The sequence below is a fragment of the Nanorana parkeri genome, unplaced genomic scaffold (genome assembly GCF_000935625.1).
Source record: "Nanorana parkeri isolate BGI_ZX_2015 unplaced genomic scaffold, ASM93562v1 scaffold975, whole genome shotgun sequence".
In the NCBI taxonomy this organism is placed as follows: Eukaryota; Metazoa; Chordata; class Amphibia; order Anura; family Dicroglossidae; genus Nanorana; species Nanorana parkeri.
This window is the reverse complement of record NW_017307243.1, coordinates 546,872-554,440: the sequence shown is the minus strand read 5'-3', so window position 1 is coordinate 554,440 and position 7,569 is coordinate 546,872. Positions and strand designations below refer to the sequence as shown.

The 7,569-nt window shown below is 46.1% G+C and overlaps 1 protein-coding gene across 3 annotated transcripts in view; it reads right to left on the bottom strand.

Moving 5' to 3' along the window:
• Positions 1-5,289, bottom strand: part of USP22 (ubiquitin specific peptidase 22) — an 83,346-nt gene extending 78,057 nt beyond the window's left edge. The window contains exon 1 of one of the 3 annotated variants that reach the window (XM_018566795.1): positions 4,591-5,289. The gene's annotated coding sequence lies outside the window, so the exon portion shown is untranslated. The remainder of the gene's footprint in view (positions 1-4,590) is intronic. The other 2 variants (XM_018566796.1, XM_018566794.1) reach the window with 2 other exon arrangements.
• Positions 5,290-7,569: the final 2,280 nt, after the last annotated feature.

The window sequence follows — 7,569 nt, the reverse complement described above, 5'->3', positions numbered from 1 at the left end:
CCCAATCAGTGCTACAGGACTGCTTTTAGCTTTGATAATGGCACGCATCTGCCCAAGCATCATTTCGATAAGCTTATGCAATATCACAACATTTGTTTCCATCCAGATGCATTGATTTTTCACCAAGATCTTGTAGTGATGATGGGGGAGTCAGACCACTGCGTAAAGTCTTCTCCAGTACATCGCAAAGATACTCAATGGGGTTAAGGCTTGGACTCTGTAGTGGCCAATTCATGTGTCAAATTGAGGTCTCATGCCCCCTGAACCACTCTTTCACAATGTGAGCGCGATGAATCTTGGATGTCATCTTGGAATATGCCTGTACCATAAGGGGAAAAAAAAAATCCATTGATGGAAAAACCTAGTAATTCAGTATATTCAGGTAGGCAGCTGACCATTTGTTGGGCACAATGTTGCTGAAACTAGACCGATTATCCAATAGAAGGCTCTGACCTATTTGCTTCGCTAAATCCAGGTAGTGGTTTTTTTTTTTTGGACAGGCACGGTATAAACAAATAGCCTTTTGTTATACCTCTTATAATAAACCGCAAAAACAATACCCCCTAAGCCTCCCAGAAACTCATTGTTGTCCTATGTCTTTTCCACTCTGCAATGCTGTCTCAAACAAAGTTATCAGGGAGCCTGCTAAGACTACAAAACAACTCTGTCCTATGTTATGGAGATTAGAGGGGAAGGCATTCTGTAGTCCTAACACTTCTTGTCCTGGGGTGACAATACTGCTTCTCCAAGGATACAGTACAGTGAATAAGCGTTGTTATCCTAGGACAGGAATTGTGTTACTTGTAGATTACCACATGTCTGGAGACACAGATTATACATCAGTCATACCCAAGCAGAGCCAGACAGCCATTCATTTACTGTCCGGAAAAGCCAAAACAAAAATCATAAGGGTACAAGCTGCCCAGAAATTAAAGATTCACATCAATAGGTTCCAGCAAAGGACCTCCAACCAACTACCCTCTAATTGGCAGTAGAACGCCAATCTCCCAAGAGCAATCAGTGATCATGCACAACATTTCTGGGGTTCGTCAGTAGTACAAAACACCTCCAGTGTTGGAATGGTAACAAAACAAAAAAAAGAAAGAAATAAACCACACATTTGAATTATTTGGCAGATCAGGTGGCTGCAGACTGAAATAGAAGGGTACATTTTAAACATACAATTAAAAGATCAATGGGAAAAATAAAATTGACAAACAAAAACAAACGTATAAAAGAATACTTACCTCTCCAGCAAGCAGACTCCAATCTCTCTTTTAGGACATTGACAAAGCCAGCACACACAGGTTCCATCCACCAGTCTCTGCCACTACTGTGTCTTGTAGTGATGTAGGGGCTCTCCAGCAGGCGCTAACTCCAATCTTCACTCTTGCAGAGCTATGGGCCGACACATCTACGGTCGATGTATTCAGTTTGCAGTTTAGAAAAAACACAAACAGAACACACAGGACAGAGCCTCATTCGGGGCTGTAAACGGTAGCATTATTTACACTGCACACAGGTAAAACATTACAGCGTTAATGCAGCCTATTGGCCACTGCCAGCCAACATGTCAGTATCAACACTGTGTAGCCAGCAGAGCAATCGGTGCTGATTACACACTATTTATGTTTACATGTCAACCCTAAATGTGCCATTCATGCTCAGAATAACTTCAGCCAATCATTCATGAATGACCGAATAATGCTAATTCTGCATGTGGACAAAAAATAAATAAATGCAGAAAAAAAACTGCAATTACAGATCCCTAACCCAACAGCTGATCTAAATGAAGATAAGAAATCCTTCTGAAGCATCGTCATATTTGCTCCAACAGGAAAACAATTTCTTTCTGATCCCCTAAAGCACTCAGATACTCTCCTCCTTAATAAAGAATAGCCATCACATCCTTAGATTTACACAGCCCTTCCAGATACAAAGCCAGCATAATGACCTGACTTATCCCTGCTGAATTTAAAAACAGCGAGAATTGATTTTACAGTGAAGGAGCAGCAGCAGACTGATTAGCACATACCTCTGCTCTCTTCTTGGGTCCTTGCTAGTATATTTGCATACAGCATACCTTAATGGCTCCTAGTGATATGCTGCCCTCATCCACAGTGTGAACAAGGAATACAAATCACTTGGCAGGTCAAATGGCTTCTTATAGATGGGCAAAGGGAATACAAATAAGGGGGCTGGAGGACCTTGACTATGAGGAACAATTACATAAATTACACTTAGATAAGGCATTTAAAGTGACATTAAAGCTAGAATTCCCCCCGCCCCCTCCAATCCTGCTTCAAGGACTTACTTTATGCGATTGCTCTTGATCCGAACAGCTTCTTCCTTCCAATCGTTTTCCAAAGTCCTTCCAGCGCTGGTCTCTGGTCCCAACGGAGTCTGTTGTGCATGTGCGCTCCCGGGTGTGTCCATTCAGTGTTGCTCTCCTCCTCTCCCCTTCAACGATCTGTACTGCGCATGCGTCCGCCCACACCTTCTCCTTCACAGCCTTCGGGAGCCGGGACTTCTGCAGCGTGAGTGAGCGGCACTGACAGGGATGTATGTTGGTATTTGCATCCTTTTTTTTGTTTAATGTTGGGGCATATATCTACTGCTTACTAGCAGTAGATATATGCCAAGAAAAAACCCCAACATGCTTTAATTCCTCTTTAACAGGAGACATGATCGCCATCTGTAAATTATTCAAGGATGACTGTAGTGATGGAAACAATTGTTCAACAGCTAGTCCAACTATTTAAAATAAATGTACACAAGAAAAATGTGAATTTTGTTTGCATTGGAGCCAGTAAAGCATTGAAGCCACAATTGGTGGATTGGAGGTGCAATGCTCTGACTCCTGCTGACTTCCTCCAGCCCCTGTATGTACAGACATTCAGTAACATGGACAGGAGGCAGAAGGAATGGACTACAAATGCCATGGAGAACTACAGCTACAGTCCCTCTGCCAGTTACCAAAGGGACTTGTAGTTTCTCCATTCACAGATCCTGTGAAGGGATCTGTAAACAGATGATGCAGCTGTGTGGGTGGAGCCACACACCATTGTCAAATAACCTTAGAAGCCTGTAGGTTGAAGGAAAGGAGGTTTACTAAGAAATTGCAAAAGGGGATTCTTGATGTTTAGAGCAAGAACTCCCTTCCCCAGATAGTTGCAGAAGCTCAGAGTACTGACAAGTTCAAAACTTCATGCAAGGTGCTCTTGATAAGCACAATATACAGGGGTACGACTATTCTAAGATGCAAACTGACACATTCCCAGAGGTTGGACCCTTGTCTTTTTTCCAGCCTTATCTACCATCTAAGAATGTATTTGGCTGTTCTTCTGGAGGTAAAACCCATTTCCAGGCTACCCACACACTGCAAAGGTTAACTGATCGTTAACACCAAGGGTACATGTATGAAGTCTTTTTTTACCTGATCCCTGCTGCCCAGACAGATGCCACTCTTCCCTCCGGCTTGTGGACTGTCCACCAGAGTGCTCACATATAATGCAGCACTATGGGTTCCGCATTGTACTTGATGACAGCAGGCTTCCAGCTGCCATCACGGATGGGGGGGGGGGGGGGGGGGGAGGCTGTGGGTGCCAGTCTTGTAGCCTGCAGGAGCAGGTAAGTAAATGCCTGTAATCTCTCCCCTTACATGCGTTAGTGTATTTTCACCCCTTGTGTGTGCGCATTTTCTCCCTGTAAGTTGTGCATATCCATTCCAAGCCCTAAACAAGTTATTCTAGAAATGTATCAATATAACCCTTCCCGGGTGACAAATATTAGCATCAAGGATAGCAGGAAAAAAAAAATCTGCAGCATACACTAACAGGTTAGTTTCTAGTGATAACCAATACTGCAATGCCATTGGATTCAGTTGATCACTGATACCTGCACTCCCAATCTCCCTTCATCAAGACTCATAATGTCAACATGACCGTTCCTGCTGTCATAAATAGACATCACCTGTCAGGCAAGGATGCCAACATCTTTGGGGCATCTCACAAACCTCCAAAAAGAGCCCAAAAAGTGACGCCTGTGCCCACTGCACATCTACAGTGATCCTTGTAAATGAACCCGACCAGCAAACAGCCAAGCCTAGAACATCCATCAAGCATCATCGTTATCTAGGGCTGTCTGGGACCTGTGTTGTACAAATCGCCTGCCTCGATCGCCCAGGATAATCGGTGTGGCCGCACAAGTGTGGAGTCATGCCTAGGATGGCACATTGATCACAAGCCAAGGCCGGCACATCTGGCCGCTCGGGCATTTTGCGCAGGTAGACACACCCGGCGTACATCACAGACACCTTCCCTGTAAGCAGGACGTGCTGCCGTGATCGGGCAACATCGGATCCATCCAGATGCAGCGAACGCTCCCAGATAAAAAAGGTACCAACATCCGCTCTTAAATCCTCCGCTTGACCCGGGTTACATTGATACAGACTGGGAACTCATCGCCCCTGCGGCATGCCGTGTTTCAGGAAACACAAAAGCGCTCCTGCTGCCATTATCCTCTGTGCACAGGTAGAGCGCTGCCCTCCAACATGCCCCTCTTCTCCCTGTGATGTACACAATGCCATACCTGCCCCGTACCTCCACCCTGTGGGGTCGCTCCCCCACTCCCTCCTCCTACTCGTGTCTCCGCCTCACCCGCCTGGGATGCAGACAAAGCGCCTGACGCCACTGCGTAGAGCACGAGGAAGAAGGAACTCCGGGCCCGGTTGGTATGTGGCTGCCAACGACAAGTCCGTGGGTGCGATCCTCGCGGCCCCCTCGTAGTGCTAAGACTATCTCCGTCTCCCCAGGCGATGCAGAGCAGGAATCCCACCTCTCCCGCCGGCCGCGCCACACGACGAGGCAGGACCGACCTTCTCCCGGAGCCTTTCAAGGCAACTCCAGCCGCTATTGGCTGAACTTCCTGCCGCTCAGTCCGGTCACTGCCCACTACGGCCCGTCCGCGCTTTCCTGCTCGCTCAATGGCCCTGCGAACTGTCAATCGTGATTCCTGGTCCCGCCCAAATATTGCGAGAGGGTTATTGTCTGAGTTTGCGATTGGTTCGGAGAGACGTCACTCGCTAGGGCGTGTTCCTCCACCCGAGTAAGTGAAACGGGCGGAAAATGATTGGCAATACGATCAGTCTATAGCTGAGCAAGTGTTACTGCCGGGTTCTGCCCACACTGGGTCGGCTACGCAATGATGATGTCACTTCCGCAACGGTGCAGCTGCCTTGATTATTTCCTGCGGGTTGAGAAAAGGAGGAAGTGTTGTAATTATGGCTCGTGAAGACCATAACAATATGGTCAACGTTAGATTGTATCCGCTGGAACAGTTATGGGGTTGATTTCCAATAAACCTGCTTAGATACAGAAATAATTAGGGCAACCTGGTATGCAAGGAATTAGGGATAGCCATTGCAGATCTTAGCTGAATAGATAGTTACTGGCTGACAATCGTCTAGATGACGTACCGTTTTTACTTCTGTTTTGCAGCAGACTGCCTTGTCTTAGGAATGGATACACGGTGTCTGTGTATAGGTTTGTATAGGCTTGTAACCTGAGCCAGCACTACAGGAAGAGGCCCTGAGCTGAAAAGGGAAGTTCTACCCAAGCATGAGGAGACATGAGGATTTAAAAGGAAGAGCAGCAAAGAGAAGGGAAACAACCATGGATTACAGTAAGGCACACATTACAGTATTGGTTTATGTTAAAAAATCTGAGGGTTTAATGTCACTTTAACTGCTCATTCATGTCTAGGGGTATTGTGAAGAGTACTTTTACTTCTGATCCCCACTTCTCCAGTGGTTGGTGCTTTCATCTCCCCTACGCTCAGACTGTCCTTCATCCTCCCATTTAGGCCTCATTCACACTGCTGCGCGTATAGTACCATATGCAAATAAATGGCTCCATACACATAGCTGCGTATGGAGCCGTATATTTGCATAGCGTAAAAATGCGCAAAAAAAATGGAACCGAGATGCGTCCGGGCAGCGCATTTACGTATGTACGCACATGCAGTTCATTAACATTTCTATTATGAATGATGCATTTTGGGATTGCAAATAGTGCACGCATATACGCGCATGTACGCGTATATACGCAACATACAATTTTGCTCTTGCGTTGTGTGTGAATGAGGCCTTAAAGTGGACCTTTACCCCCTTTTACTAAAAATCACATCAGCAATGCAGCTCTGCATGCCGATATGTAATCATCTTACATTCCTTAGTTTAACAAACTTGATTTTCATTTACTTACAAATAGAGTTCATCTACTTCCTGGTCTAGTTCTGGCACAAATGAGTGCTTTTCACTCACCTCATAGTTTTAGCCGACCTGTGACAATGAAACTGTCACAGGTCGGCTCAGTAGATCGGGAGGTGAGCGAACACATACCGGCGATCTCTCGTTCACTTCTTGATCTATCCGTGCAGAGAGCCGTGACAAGGGAGGGACTGGATTCGATCCTCCAGCGCTGACTGGCGAAACGGGCGGGTACAGCTGGCTCTGCCTCTGGTTAGGCAGAGCCAGCTGTCACGCAACCGGGTGGATCCAGACATAATTGTCGGGATCCATTCCGGCGTCTCAGTATACCGCGAGCTGCAGCTGCAGTATACTCGCGTTATACTGAGCTTTGGGTCACGGGAGGACGCTAGTTTGTGTCCTCCCGTTACCCTTAGGAGAACTATGGGGAAAAGCCCTAACCCCATAGTTCTCCTTTAATAAAACTTTGAACAATATGTGAACATGTGATTAACAAAATTTGAAGAGTAACAAAATTATTGTTACATTCTAACTCGACCCCAGATGCAACAAAATGTGAAAACAGTAATGGATACACTTCCCATGTAATGCCCAATTCAATTAATAGTGTATATGGTGATGATTACAGCGCAATAAAACTTCATCAATTTGGTCCCCTCCTTGTGCAAAACGACCCCCAGGGGTATGTACTCACCAGATGGGGTGATTACATACAGCGCTCTGGAAGAAAGTAATCTCATAGAGACACGATCTCCTGTGTGCTGCCTATCAGCTCTCCCAGTCATTCCTCAAAATGTTTAATTTTCAATTAAACATTATATTAAAAAAAACTAGAGGTGCACCGAAATGGAAATTTTTTTGGATCCCCTGTTATGAATGAACAGGAACACTCAGTATAGAGGATTCCTGTTCATTTATAACTTGAGGACATTGTGTGTTTCCTATAACCACAACTATGAATGAACCGGAGGTGATGTAGATCACTTCCCATTCATTCATAACTGAGGATATAGTAACCATACCATGTCCTCAATTATCTACAAACACTCAGCAAACAATGATCGCTGAGTGTTTGTACTGCTCTCCTCTCTGACACGCTGTCACAGGAGGCTGGGCGAGCGGTACGGGGAGGAGAGTTCAGCCTCCTGTGACAGCATGGGCCGTATCCGCCCACACACCGATCTGCCGGACTGTCATAGGGGGCTGAGTGGTGTGGGAGGAGAGACGCCGGTTACTCACAGCGCTTGCCCGGCTGTCACAGTTTCTCTCCTACCTGCTGGGACACAGAGCAGCGCCCAGCG